This window comes from Protopterus annectens, chromosome 2.part0 (assembly GCF_019279795.1).
Source record: "Protopterus annectens isolate FY-2018-M chromosome 2.part0, PAN1.0, whole genome shotgun sequence".
Classification (NCBI taxonomy): domain Eukaryota; kingdom Metazoa; phylum Chordata; order Ceratodontiformes; family Protopteridae; genus Protopterus; species Protopterus annectens.
In genome coordinates, this window is record NC_056728.1 from 1,578,499,691 (window position 1) to 1,578,512,237 (window position 12,547).

Sequence of the window (12,547 nt, forward strand, 5' to 3'; positions counted from 1 at the left end):
TTGAGCTTAAGGGCATGGTTCTGACACCAGTTGTTGGTCTCAGTGAGGCCTTTCTGCAAGATGTCAACATCACTTGGGGAGTTAATAATAGCTCCCAACTTGCAATCGTCTGTGAACTTTTGTCAGCCAGAGTCCCTTCGTGTTTGCCTGGACTTCAGAGAAGTAGATATCTAACAGGAGAGCACTCAGGACTGATCCCTGTGGGACTCCACTCATGACTGGTTGACAGTCTAACTTGGAGTCAGCTACTTTCACACTGTGGGTTCTATCTGTGAGCCAGTTAGCAACCCACCTAGTGATATAGGGGTTGATGCCCAGCTTAGTGAGTTTTTCTATGATTCCTGAGTGGATAATGGTATCAAAGGCCTTGGCCAAATCAAGGTAGGCTGTATGAACCACCTTGCTTTCATCCACAGCTCTGGTGACTGACTCAAAGAAGTTGACCAAGTTGAGCAGGCATGATCTACCCTTCACAAAACCAACTGTGTGGGATCCAGAGTTTGGAGATTCCCTATATCCTTGATTATTAGGTCCATTATGATGCATTCCATACATAGCTTTGCATATCAGGCTAATGGGGTGATAGTTCCCAGGGTCTGTATTCCCTCCTCCTTTGTGGAGAGGGATGATTATAGCAGTGCACCATTCAGCAGGGACAAAGCCTGAGGTGAGGCTGTGATTGAACAGGGCACACAGGTGATATCCCAGTTCACTCTGTAGTTCATGTAAAACACAGCCAGGGATATTGTCAGGTCCCATAGAAGCTGTATTCTTGGCCTTGGACAGTGCTGTTTTAACCTGTACAGCAGTAATACTGGGTGCCTGGCAATCTACTGGCATTGTGAATGGTCCTTTGGGTGGAGAGTGGTAAAGTTGGCACTGAATCTGTTGGGCAGTATATTGGCAATATCTGTTGGCTTGGTATAGGAGGTACCATTGTGCAGTAGCTCAGAACAAATCTGGGTATTGCCGTGGGAATTCTTTGCATAACTATAGAAGGCCTTGTAGTTGTCTTTACTATCTGCTGCAATTCTGTTTTCATAGCTAGCTTTATAGGATTTGATGAGGGATCTCAACTTTTTGTTGAGGCTGATAAGGGAATTTTTCTAGCCTTGGGACTTCACCTTATTCTGCATCAGTTTCCTCCTTCTGTTGTACAGTTTGTTTATGGAATTCTTTATAAAATTCCAGCTAACTGTGCTGGCATATGTTACACATCCACTGCCCTACTTCTCCTGGCATAGCTGTCAATACCTCACATCGTCACATTAATAATAATAATAATAATGATAATAATAATAATAATACAAAAATACTTCACTCAACAACAAATATGTTTTTTTTAATCATAAGCTAGTTTTCAACCCTCTGTTACTTAATGATGTGACTGCAATTGAAATTTATCTCAGCATTATATCTGATTACCTGCCAGGATAAAAAAATGGATAATGTTGCAGCTAGCTACTGAATTTCCAAGCCAAGAGCCACACAGTCTTAATGCTCTATTGCATTATTTAATATTCACAGACTTTCTGCTCATTACCTTCCCATGCATCACGGGAAGGAACAAACAGAAAGTATCAGCACTTTGAACAAGATTGCATTTTTTTCTTAAAAACAAATAGGTAAATAAATAAAAATTTTGAGGTGAATATCATCACTACCCTGTGATTATATAAATACAGTGTCTTTCATTTAATGCATTTTTACCTAAAAATGAAAAAGTGTCTCTGGTTATTGCTGTGTTCAGAATATAAGCTGACTAAAATGAGTTAACAGTAACATAGCAATCTGTTAAAAAAAATGTTTTTGGCTGACCATAGGGCCACTCTTGAAGATGTGGGCCTGGGCAGCCACCAAAATTGGCTAATATTATAATCCATCATTGCTTGAACAGCCAGTTCCTTAGCAGAAAGTAAGCTCAATAAATCACAGATTTTATGTAAATCTACCACCGCCCCTAATTGTGACCTACAGATGTGGATGACATAAGTACAGTAATCCCCTCCTGATGCTAACATTTAGCTCAATGCTGGACAACATACTAATACCAGAAAATTAAAAAAATCCCCCTAATACCTCTGCTGCATGGCAGAAATATCCCTACCACCAAAAGAATCCCCTGCTGTGCAGGTAAACCAGCTAATATATACTAGCATGTCCCATCATGACATTGAGATGCTGGTGAGCATCTTTAAATGGCAGCCCAGACAACATCTGATTCTCTCATTATCATATTATGGTAATGACAAAAGCACCATTAGCATACATAAGGAATGTAATTATTTTAGGCATCTGATACTCGTGCACTACCCAGAAATCAAGGAACCTCAATCCTCACCACTTACACCAGTGAGGGGAGTCCATATAAGGAAAGGATAATAAATACACACACAGTAAGGTATAATTTCCCTTAAGAGCACAAAAAGATCACAGTCAGTCTAGGGCTAGTTTCTCCCTTTCTCTCCAGGGCCCCAATAAGACTCCCCACTGGCACAGCTATAGGGTCCAGATCTTAGCCTAGTGGGCAAGCTAAAACCTCCAGCACCCACTCTGTCCAACCAGTGCTTCATGTCCCTGTCCAAGTAGCTGACACACACACACACACACACACACACACACACACACACACACACACACACACACACACACACACACACACACACCACTTTGGGATAAGATTTATTTACAACCACACAGACACTCCTGAGGAAGGCTGGCACAGGTTTTCCAGATGTGCCCCTTTTATCCAGACTATACAGTAGAAATCACTGCCACCACTCAGCTAATATTTATCAGCTACTCAAAGGCCCTTATTAAAGGGTGTCCAATAATTACTGTGCAATATTTTTATTCAAATGGTGTGACTGAACAGCCAAGCTTATTTGGTGTGACTTGGTACAGTATCACTATATACATGCAATGTACTCTTAGAGCTTAAATTATCTGTACACAAAACAGCCACAGTTGAAATGTTTAAAAATATTTAATAATAAATAAAAAGCACAAGACAATACTTCTTACTACACAGTGCTAGTCAAGAGTTCAGAGATCACAGGAAAATGCTTAAAATAATAAGTAGACTAGTCCTAACAACACAGAAAAACAAACTAGTCTAATCTTCCTATTTCCTAGCTATATCTAAGAGAAAACACAGTTCTAAAATTGTACTTACATATAGACACAGACAGTGCTGGTGATGTTCGATGTTGTTAAGACAAATGCTCTAATGCCCTCATTCTTTCTGTCCTTACATTGATAACACAGTACCACTGATTCATTTCAGATTACATCATTTCTTTCTGGTTCCCAAGCTAACAGACTCTCAGAGGTTAATAGCCCCTTTGATCTTGCAGCTGGTCAGGAACCAGAGCAATAAAATAAATTATACATCCAAATTCTAGCCATTCACTCTGGCCTCAAAACACTAGGCAGAATTCCTTCATCCAGACATATTGGCTCCGAGTTTTGACATCAAAGAATTTACTTGTCAGCTCTGTTACAACAGAGTGCACTGTTATTACATTTTTGCAGTTCCACATTTAACACCATTTTTTTCCCATTTAAGAGAACAAGCATGTGGCTTATATTAATATTTACAAATGACATAATTATCTACAAAATTCTATCTGGCTAGGCTGGCAGCCTTCACCTATCTTCATAGCATCATATTTAATATTTTTGGCAGTACGTAATGCATACTCAGATATAGTCAACAGAGTCAGAACTACATATGCCATTTATAGCATTGCCATCACAGAGAGCTAAAACAGTAGCATGCTAGGAATGTAGGCCAGTGATATGGCTATGTCCATAGCAGAGGATGTAGCATGCCTATTAGCATTATGCAGCATTAAATATGTACATCATGTAAGGCTTGTTTAACTACTCTAAGTGGATAGGCACCAATGATACTACAGCCATATGTCAGACTGCTTTCTGGTACCCCTTTGTGACATCTTTCTCCAGAACGCACTTTGAGCACAGGAACACCTGTGTTCCAAGTACACTTATGATCCATTAGACATACCAGGACTCTGACTGCATGCTTGAATCACAATAGTCTATGGCAGCTACTGAATATAGTGTCTTAAATGTCAGGCTGCTCTAAGCAGAGCTTTTTATTTCAAGTAAATCAGTGCTGCACAATCATTTACTATTTTAATTCTATAGCCTCCCGTCACAAAGCCTGTCCTGAGTGCTGCACTCTTAACAATTCATTGCTTAAGCCTATAATTATGGTATTTTATAATTAAGCCTATTGGTCTTATTTATATATCTGTACTCAAAGTTCATTCACCACAGGGCTTATTTGTCATTGTTATTTCAAACCTATTATTTCCACAATTTGAGAAAATCATATGTTTCACAATTAAGTACTGCTTTTTAGCTTTATTATTTTTGTTACATACATAATACAGCTTTACAAAAATATCAGTTAACACCAACATTTTTCCACACAGACACACACACACACACACACACACACACACACACACACACACACACACACACACACACACACACACACACACACCACTCACACATGCACACACACACACACACACACACACATACACACACACACACACACACACACACACATTGTGTATATAAGTGTGTGAAAATGTCTGTGCCAACTGATGTCATTTTCAAGTATATAAACATATGTTCATTCTACATTTGCCTACCATATTATACAACATATATGGCATAATACATATAGCATGAATACCCAATGCATACATCTTATTTTAGTTAAAAAAAGTAAAATACTTACATTTTTACTCATCTTCACCTCATGTATTACCACAACTCCCGCCCCATAATTTGATCTATATCATTCCTTACTCAGATTTCCATCCTTACATGTGTTGTGCTGTATTAACCTCCTTATGCAGAATTCAAAATAGCCCACTTCTCCATCTTTTGAGTTTCAGAAGGTTACCCTATTAGAAAAGAGTATATTTTGTAATTCCTGTACCATACCACTGTCCCATTACTCCACAACAACTACATAGTCACCTGTTGCATCATTCATTTTGGCTCTTTGCTTATCAATCTGCCTATCAATGCTCATCCCTTTTATACTTCTTTGCCATTCATTGCATATGGCCTCTCCATTTCTGCAGCTCTCTACTCCTGTATACACTTCCAGACACTTCCCTTTCCATGCCTTAGCTATCATCTGCCTCACTTCTCCATCAAGCAGTTGAAGATGTAATACTTCTTCTATAGTTCATCCCTTCCCCTTATGCACCCCAAAAAGGCATGTCACACTGATCTGGTGTTTTCTTCCCCAGTAATTGACTTCATATTTCTCTTGCCCCTTCCATAAAGGACCAACTTCCCTACATATTGCACCACAAATGTATCAGCATTTCCTTCTACATCTCCAACACAGTGTAGATGGATACCATTCTTTTCAGTGTACCCTTACCAGTGTTCTGTACCATCTGTGCAATATCTTTCTATGCCGATCCCCAACAGGACCAAGCTTTTGTAATATTTCCACCATTTTAATATTCTTTTCCAAAACCAGTCTTTTGCCCATATCACATCCACGTCACTCCACTGACCCTTCAGTGTACCAAAATTTCACATTCACCAAACTGCCTATAGATGATTCCAGTTCTTTCCATTTTTCCCTGGCTCAGTTTTTTTTCCTACAGCTAAGCCTACCTTACAATTTCCTGTTTTTCTTTTGGATATTTTCACTTATCCTTTTTCTTTTGTTGATCTTCTGAGTCCACTGGTTGCTAGCTCTAAGAATCTCAAGAAAGAAACAGCAAATCTTCCTGTAAATTATATTTCTGTATGAGAAATAAAAAAGACAGCCATTCATTTAACTGTTTGTCTCTCAGGCCTCTCACTTTTCTGATGTTCTTTTCTTCCCAAATTACCAACCTTCCCTCCAACGCCTTCAGTCAGTTCAACCATAGATTCCTACAACATCTGTCCCCTTTGTCTGTGAACTGCAACTGACAACCTAACAGCCTATTCATGATCTTATTTGTACTATCCTCTACCTTTCTTTCCACATGCAAACTTCCAGCTCTTTTCCCCTGGCAACCCAAGCCAGATTTTCATTTGTTATAACTCTCAGCTTTCCTGTGAGCCCCAAGTCTATCCTTCATGATCCTTCCTCTTTTGCTTTTCACACAAGTCCATCACAAACTACTTGTACATCTTCTATGATCTTATTTAAGGGACTGATTCTATATAACATCCACACATCCATGGGAACTCTGTCCTGAGCTGGTTTATCATAACCTTCTCATTGGTGAATCTCTTCATGATTTTTCATTTTGGCCCCCCATTATACCATCATTTCCCCTCCCCTCTTGGAGTCTCCAAGTTACCAATCTCCCCCCAGTCTTCTCATTTTTGTTGCCTATCCTTCAAAGGCAATGTCTCCCCAATTAACTCATATACCTCAAGACTTCTGCACTGCTCTTTGGGTCACAACTGTCAGTATATTTATGTTCTTCTCTTTACTCATATCTCCTCATGTGATGCATTTTCATACACTTGCTCTGGTTAACCATCTGTATCATTTGCTATCATTTTTACTGCTCTATTGCTCATTTTTCCCAGTGATATCATGCCTGGCCTTCTCCCTTCTGCCTGCTGAGAGCCCATATGATCAACATGCATTTCGTCTGCTGTGCCATTTGAAGCATCTGAGGCAATTACACTGTAATCTTTTTGTTATTTCAAACATCAGTGATTTTTATTCTGTTACCACATCTTGGTATATGTGACTTTCTTCTACTTCATTCATAGCCCACAACACATTTCCTGAAATAACTCTGAGCATTTCAGGATATATTAGAAATAATACTGCTCTTGTTTGTCTTAAATGTCAGGCTGTTATAAGCAGAGCTTTTTATTTCAAGTAAATCAGTGCTGCACAGTCATTTACTATTTTAATTCTATAGCCTCCCATCACAAAGCCAGTCCTGAGTGCTGCAGTCTTAACAATTCATTGCTTAAGCCTATAATTATGGTATTTTATAATTAAGTGTATTGGTCTGTCAGCAGTTTCAGAAGATGTGCCAGACCTGTGCGCTACTTGTTTATCTAACAATTCAGTTCATTCTGTTATCCATAGATGCTGTTGTACATATCCTCCTGCTTCTTCCCTTCATTCTTTCTCTTAGCTTGATGATGCTGATGTTTGCTCTGTGTGTCTGTGTTATCAATCTTGCTGCAGCTCTAGTAAAGCTTGTCTATATGGATTCAACTTTTTAATAATTGTCATACCACTTTACTGCACATTCCACACAATCATCCATTTACTGCATGCAGTCAAAGATATGCTACTGATGTTTTGTTATTTTTCCCAACTTCTTCTACCACCAAACGCAGGTTCATGAATTCTTCAGTCATCTCCTTCAGATGCTGCAGGATCTTGTTGAATTCTTACATTTTGTTATTTAGAAGCTCCACATGTTTTGCATTCTAAACCACTTTAAACATAATTTCATCTAGATCACTGAAACCTCCAAATTCAATGAAAAAATTAACTTGTGCAGCAGATACTGTTGTTGTCTCACAGCAAGAGGTTCCCAACTTTGATTCTTGGTTGACGTACCTTCTGCATGGAGTCTGCATGTCCTCCTTGTATTTGTGTGGGTTTCCTCTGGGTACTCTGGTTTCCTCCCACATTCCAAAGACATGTGGTAAGTGCATTGGACACACTAAATTGGCCATAGACGTGTGTGCATGTGAGTGTGTGGTGTGTAAGAGCTACCATGGTAGGGCCAACCACCTGGCAGTATAACCTTGGCTCTAGATAATTGTCACCGTTGAAGTGAGACACCGATCCCATGTGCAAAAATGGGAAAATGGGTGGTGGATAGATGGATAGCTCTGCTAGGTACAGAGCTATAGAGCTGGGCAGCCAAAGTGTACAGTGACATACTTGCCCCCTGTCCCCCAAATTAAGCAGTATTCAGTTGTAGGAGAGGATGAATTTCAGTATTTTCAATGCCACTTAACTAAATATACTTACTGTGGCACTGTTGTACTTTAGTGAAGCTATATTTATGGTTCTTTGTCAACACTTTTGTTTAATTTGTGCAAAACAGCTTTTCTGCAAATGTCTGTTTTTATGCATCAGTGTTTGATTAATTTATTGTGACTCCCCTTGAACTCCATTAATGTATGTATGTTGTTGTAATTTATTAGTCAGTAAGGCATCTGATGCAGTGATCCTAAAACATATCTACAGACAGAAAGATAACAGCAGGATTTTGTTATTTTCCTCACCTGTTCAGCTTATGGACATTGCTGAGAGTATAGTTGCTGAGATCACTGCTGACCGATCATACTAGCTTACATGTGACAGTTGTTTAAGTGCTATTGCTCACTTCACACAGACATGAAATCTAACTGCTTGAATTGTAGTGTGTTTTGATGGCTCTGGTCTTGCAGTCTTCTGTAAAAAGAGGGAGATAGTTTTGCTTTTCCTGAAAAGGGATCATTCTTTCAATTAGAGAGTGAGAGCTGATGAAAATATAGTAAAGCAATATGGGAGGGCGTGCCCCTAATATGAGTGTCCATGGAGCTTGCCTACATTCAAAATGACTTTATTGCATTTCATTTTGTTTCATTCCTCATTACTGGACAAGTTCAAGTGCAAGTGTTAGCAGCTGTCAGTTACTAGCAAGAATTGTATAGTGATTGTGATGCAAACTTGGCTGCTTCAGGGGAGTCATCAATCCGTATCACTTGTGTTTGTACCTTATTCATCTGTTTTAAGCTAATAGTCAAAACGTATTTCTCAAAATGTAACACAAAACTAAGCTTGATTGTCAAAGCAAGAGGCATAGCTATTTTAGAGGAACAATATGAAAAGTGCTTTTTTATACTTATGTTAAAGTCTCCTTTTTATGCCCTTCTAAGGGCATTCTTAAAGGTGCATAACACTTGTGAATAATTGATATATGCCTTTGTAAGTTTAGCAGCCAGTGCATGCCTGTTAACTTAGAGGTTCAAACAGAAGCTGGACAGTGTGATGTGACATAGAAAATAGTGGCTGGGATTCAGAAAGGCTTAGATTGATGGGAAAACCTTAGGGTGAATGTTTAAGAATGTGTGTGTGTGTGTGTGTGTGTGTGTGTGTGTGCACGCGCATGCTGTACTTTTGCTAATACAATGCGTGGGCAACTAGGAAGAACACTAGTACTTACTGACAGGTCTGATCACTGTGCAGTCTGGGATTCAGATTCATGATAATGAGCTGATAAATCACATTTTCTCAATGTTGTGCTAGTTGACCAACCCATGTTGGACAATTATTGTGAGGAGTGAACATTTTTCTGAATCATGGGGAGTAAACTTTTTTTATAAATACAGTTAAATGCACATTATACCATGATCCCCCCAAAACGTGCACGCTGATTGACCAGCGTGCCCGTTGTAAATCGAGTTATACTAATGGAAAAAGGTCTGGTCGCCCGGACTTTTTTCCATTAGTATAACTCGGTTTTTTAAAACACTGTCTCGCTATGTTAAATGGGTTTAACATAGCGAGACAGCTTTAAAATAAGCAACGGAGATCTCAGTTGCTTATTTTAAACTGTCTCGCCATGTTAAACCCATTTAACATAGCGAGGCATTTTAAAACGGAGAAAGCAAGATCTCCGTTGCTTTTTAGTGTAGCTATGTTAAATGAGTTTAACATAGCGAGACAGTTAAAATAAGCAACGGACATTGTCCGTTGCTTATTTTAAACTGTCTCGCTATGTTAAACTCATTTAACATAGCGAACTAAAAGCAACGGAGATCTTGCTTTCTCCGTGCTTTTGCCCACAGCTCTGATGTACTGCTCAGGCGCGCAGTACATCAGAACTGCCGCGGATGCCAGACATCTGCGGAAGGGCAGTAAACAGGCATTATACTATGCCATTATTTAAGAAAAGTAATAGTTTCTTTTCTTAAACAATGTCATGGTATAATAGCAATAACCCACTTCTGGGTGTGGGTAATGCTAAATTTACCCACGATTGGCTTTGTTTGGTCCCTCGGGATCAAACCACGCCAACCGTGGGTAAATTTAGCATTACCCACACCCAGGCGTGGGTTATTGCTATATTTGTCAGCATGTATACAGTTGTTTCTTATACACATGTGCAAACATGCATAATCAGTGTACAGTCTAACGCCGTTATTTGTTAGCCTTGACTATTATAGCAATAACCCACGCCTGGGTGTGGGTAATGCTAAATTTACCCACGGTTACAAAGCCAACCATGGGTAAATTTAGCATTACCCACACCCAGAAGTGGGTTATTGCTATTATACCATGACATTATTTAAGAAAAGAAACTATTACTTTTCTTAAATAATGGCATAGTATAATGCCTGTTTACTGCCCTTCCGCAGATGTCTGGCATCCGCGGCAGTTCTGATGTACTGCGAGCATTGCATGTTTAAATAAATCGATATCATTTAGTGTAAGTATCCAACTCTTTGTAGCATTACCTAATAAACCGTTACACATTTGGCAAGGTGCCAAGATCTACAGTAAGATGTTATGATGAAAGAGACACAGTTAACAGATATGTAGTTATAAAAGGAGATGTTGACAAGGAAAAGCAGACTTTAAAGAAAACAGACAAGGTTTAAGAGAAAGCAGTTCAGACTAAAGTCAAGAAACAGACAAGTATAGACAGATGGACAGAAAGATGCAAAACAACAGACTCAGAGAGCTGTAGTGCAGAACAGGTTTGGCAAGCTTCTTACTCACATCTGATACTCACGTCAGCTGCATATTTTAACTGCAGCAATGAAGACATCCCTGCTCTTATCTAAGGGTTATATTTCCCTTGCTCCAGACTGACTGATTTTGAGTCCCTACTAAAATTTATTTTCTGACATGAAAATTATTTAAAAATGTCTAGGATTCATCTAAATTTATTAAAAAGCTCTGGAAAATAAATGACAATTGTAAGCTCTTCTTTTCAGGTTTTAAGTGAAGCAGAAAAAAGTGACAGGTGTGACAAAACAGATAAGATTAATGTGATTTTTTTTCATATCAGTTTAGTGAAAAAAAACTCAAATAACTTACGGTCTGAAGACATATCATTTGCACTAGGTTTTGCCCAAAGATCTACTAAGTGGGCAAAAAAAGAGAAGCCATATAACACTATAATATGGCATTACTTTGGCATATGTTACATTTTCATTAATGTTCTGCAATATATTACAGCCAAAGGAAGTACTGGCTAGACTTTTGATGTAAATACCACACTTCTTCTCTGATAGTCAACATCCTACTTCAAAAAGATTGTACAACCCTGTTTCAAAACTTTTACAGCTAATACGTCTACAGGGAAGGCTATATATGCCAACATTTTGTAAATTTATTTGATCCAAGCCTGCCAGAATTACCTAGTATAAAAAAATGGATTTAACATTAATTAAGGGAGAAGTCAGAATTCTATAAGACATTCACAAAGAGAGGTTTCAGTAAGTGTGTGTGTGTGTGTGCGTGTGTGTGTGTGTGTGTGTGTGTGTGTGTGTGTATGTTTACAGCATCATGAAAAAGACTAAAGGGGAATTTAATAAAGCCTACATGGATTTATTTTCTATGTAAACATAGTGGCATGCTGCTTACATGAAAGTAAACAGGTTTGTGATCCAGTAAGCAGACCTGAGCAGTGTGCACAAGCGTGCCAACACGGAAGTATCCATGGCATGCAAATCACCTCATAAGCAAGTGAATTGCATGCAAATGAGGGAGGCAGAGTGATCCAGCAAGCAGACAGGCAGTCCTGCAGACCTTGTGTTGGTGTCCGTAATGTACATGGAAAAATTCCATGTACAGGATGTTAAACAGACAACAGGGGCTGTAAAAGTGCAGTTAGAAGGAGAAAAATAGCATAGCAGGCACAGATATGTGTAAAATTATCCAATGTGTGTCCAAAACCATATGGAAAATTATTTAAAATAATTTTTTTTTAATAATCAGGATATGTTTGCACGGTGCGCCACAGTGTACAAACATGCCATTATAAAAAAAAATTAAAATAAGTGTACAAATGTAATGTAGTAGTATATGGCAATAATACATGATATGACCCTGCGTGGAATATCTACAATGCTGGAATGGTGCTGTTGTGAAGGAGGTAGGGTCAGGAACCATAGAGTATCCAGGTTGTGCACACAGATCCTTATGCAGATGAGGTGGGGTTACTGAATAGCACAAATGGGTATCCATGTCTGCAGATCTCATCCGTAAAGGCACAGAACTGTGTTGGTGTTCCCAGAAGAGGTAGCTGACATCAAAAGGGGGTGTGTACACAGACTTGTAAGCTCATTGGAGCACAGCGGCACCTGTTTGCATGGTGCAGCACTTTGCTGAGCAGGGGGTGTGTGTCCAGTGACTGTTAAGCTTTGTTTACCTTCGGGGTGCATGTTTCAGCATGTTTCTGTGTGTTTGCATGATGTGCCCCTGTGCTGAGCATGTCCATCCATGGGAGTGTGTCTACTGACTGCTGAGCATTGTTTATCTTTGTGGCATGGGTTTGTGCAGTGA